The 2,841-nt window shown below is 47.4% G+C and overlaps 1 protein-coding gene across 3 annotated transcripts in view; it reads right to left on the bottom strand.

Moving 5' to 3' along the window:
- The window catches only part of MAF (MAF bZIP transcription factor), a 177,694-nt gene that overhangs the window by 167,735 nt on the left and 7,118 nt on the right, over positions 1-2,841 (bottom strand). Inside the window, exon 2 of one of the 3 annotated variants that reach the window (XR_004753727.1) lies at positions 119-213. The exons of the other annotated variants lie outside the window; for them this stretch is intronic. The gene's annotated coding sequence lies outside the window, so the exon portion shown is untranslated. The remainder of the gene's footprint in view (positions 1-118; positions 214-2,841) is intronic. 3 annotated transcript variants of the gene reach the window in all.

Here is a 2,841-nt window from a genome sequence, read left to right on the forward strand (position 1 = left end):
AAAAGAAAAGAAAAGAAAAGAAAAGAAAAGAAAAGAAAAGAAAAGAAAAGAAAAGAAAAGAAAAGAAAAAAGAAAAAATCCTGTGTGCAAAACGAAGGAAGTGGCTCCACGAACATACCTAGGGGACGGTCAGTCAACTGGAGCCGCCTGGGTGACCCACCGGAGCTAAGCTTTAGATGCACAGACGGATCCTTTAGTTATGCACAGCCTCCCCTTTTGTTCCAGGAATTGAATTTAGAAACAAACAAAAAAGCAAACAAACAAACAAAGGCAGCTGCCCCGCACCCTGCCCCAGCCCCCTGCCCTCCCCTGCCCAGGTCCTTGTCCCCTGCTGATGGCACCTGCCTCTGGTGGGACCCCGGGGCTGGGGCCAGCACCCCAAACACACGTGGGTGTGTGTGTACATGTGCGTGTGCGAGCCCCTCCATCCCTGTTGGTGCAGTCCCCGCAGCCCCAGAGCAGCACAGGCTGCCTGCAGAGCCCCCGTGGCAGGGATGTCCCCCTCCCATCCCTGGCCCAAGGTTATTTTCAAGCTGCTCCAACCTGTGACTGAATCATCCCAAAATGTGCTATCCCCTGGCCACAGCAGGTGCCGGGTGGGCAGAAGTGTGTGTCCCTGCTCACCCCCTTGCCCTGACACCCCGCAGCTCTCGGGGATGCTTGAGTTCAGCACCCAGAAGCCAGGGATGAGGGGCAGGGAGATGCCAGAGCTGGCTCTGAAATAGGGTGTTGAGCCTTAACGCCTCCGTATGCAGTCATTGACATTTCTACTTTAAAGGGGGAAGAGCTGCTGAGAACATTTTTCAGGACTGTGCTTCTTTATGAATTAACAATTGCGAGAGGCAACCAGGAACACTCCATTCCCTACCCCCGCTGGAAACTCAAAGGCACTGCTCAATTTGTTGGTTGTTGGCTAATCTGCCTTTTTTTTTCCTGCATGGTGCAGAAGCACCACTTCTAGCAAACTTTGGTTCTGGCTTCGAATCCCTCCATGCAAGACATCTCGTAGAGATGCATGTGAGAAAAAAAGCAAAGGAAAGTGTGTCACCAAGTCCATGGGGCTTCACACCAACGGAGAGGAAAGGCAGGGCAGTCTCCAGCCCTGCACCACAAGCACAAGCCTGCACACCTCTCTGCGGCATCACAAATGGCACTGCCTTAAAAGCTAGGCTTTGAAAGGGGAAAAAAAATAAAAATCAAATGTGGGTACAGCAATATAGAAAGAAAATGATCATTTCGGAGAGCGATAAGATACAGGCAGCTCGCATCGGGGCACCGAGACGTTATCACACTGTGCCGGGTCAGCCTGATAGCAGGGCAGATAGCTGGGGCTGGGGCTGCCTATCTCTGTCCTTACACACAGCCAGCCCAGCGAGAGCCTCGCCGATCCCTGGCCCTTTGCTTTTCACTTGAAAACTTAAGTCACATCCTGGACTATTTTTGCATCGTGTTGGCTTGGAGCTCGCAAGTCTGAATGCACTCAGCCCTCGAAGAGTGACAAATGTTATTCTCAGTCCTCCCCCGCAATTTCAGGCAGTCAAGAATTAAATGCAGCACGGTGTACAGTATTTTAATCTATTGATTTTGATCTGCCATGCCCCAAAAATTCATTAGAGGAGCATTAAAAGTGTGAAATGGTGGAGTGCTCCGCTCCCTCCCCCCAAAAAAACGTTCTTTCAACAGCCACTCACCTCTGCCACGTCCTGGTGTGCTACCTCGTGCTATTCATACCGAGACGTGCACTTAAAACTGATATCTGAAGCATTTGACTATGGACAGCTTGAGTGTGTGTGTGTACAAACAGGATTGTTTTTCATCCCGGCTGAGCAAACAAAATAAATCACACTCTCCATAGCTGCCCCTGGAAGGGCCAGGCCTCGTGGCAGCCTCTCACAACCTGCTCTCAGTGACTTTGGAAACGGGAGGAAGGAAAGTTTATTAAAAACCTGATTTTGCAACACTGAACCATGTAGCATTTTTTTTTCTTTCCTGCGTGAAATTTTTAATTTGGCCATCTGAACAGGTGTCAGAAACAGAGGGTCCATTTAGCTCCTCTGATGATCGGAGTAATAAATATAGAGGATTTCCTTTCAATGCAGCACATGCTGAAATGACACCAGTGTAGTTCTGGCATCTGAGCAGATAATTCTGATATATGCATCATTTCCTCCCTAAATCCAGGAAGCAGCTACACTCTGTATCTGATATTAGTATATTATGTCAAATAGAAATTGGTATTAAAATTATGAATGATTCTAGATCGAGAACTTCCTACACACTACGCGGAGGGAGGGAGAGGAAACAGCTGCGCAGAAGCTTTCATAAAGGAAAGGAAAAAAAGAGCTGGGAAAGTTCATTTTTTGCACTTAAAATTTGCTGCCACGTTTTGCTGGGGGGGGGGTGTAGTTTTCAAGTGGCATTTTGAGTCTGCACACACTTTTTTTGTTGTTGTTTTAAAAGGGCAAAGAGGACTTTCTAATACATAGAAGCTCTCAGTGCTCTGCTGTGAGCAGACACTTCTCACACCGCACCTGCCGGTGGTGGTGAGGAAATAAATTTGAAGAAATAAATGTACGCCAGTTGAAGAAATAAATGTACACCGGCTGAAGAAATAAATGTACACCGGTGTGACTGGGCTGGTTCCCTCCCTTCTGCTCTCTAATTTTCGGATGCGGGCCAGGATGACGTTTTTTCTCGGGCAGGGAAAATGCTGCAGCAACCAACACGGAAATACTCGTGGGCCCTGGATGCTGGGCAGAGGGGTTTGAATCATTTTAGGAAAAAAAAAAAAAAAAAAAAAAAAGAAAGAAAAAAAAAAAAAAAGAAAGAAAGAAAGAAAGA

This window comes from Oxyura jamaicensis, chromosome 11 (assembly GCF_011077185.1).
Source record: "Oxyura jamaicensis isolate SHBP4307 breed ruddy duck chromosome 11, BPBGC_Ojam_1.0, whole genome shotgun sequence".
Lineage (NCBI taxonomy): Eukaryota > Metazoa > Chordata > Aves > Anseriformes > Anatidae > Oxyura > Oxyura jamaicensis.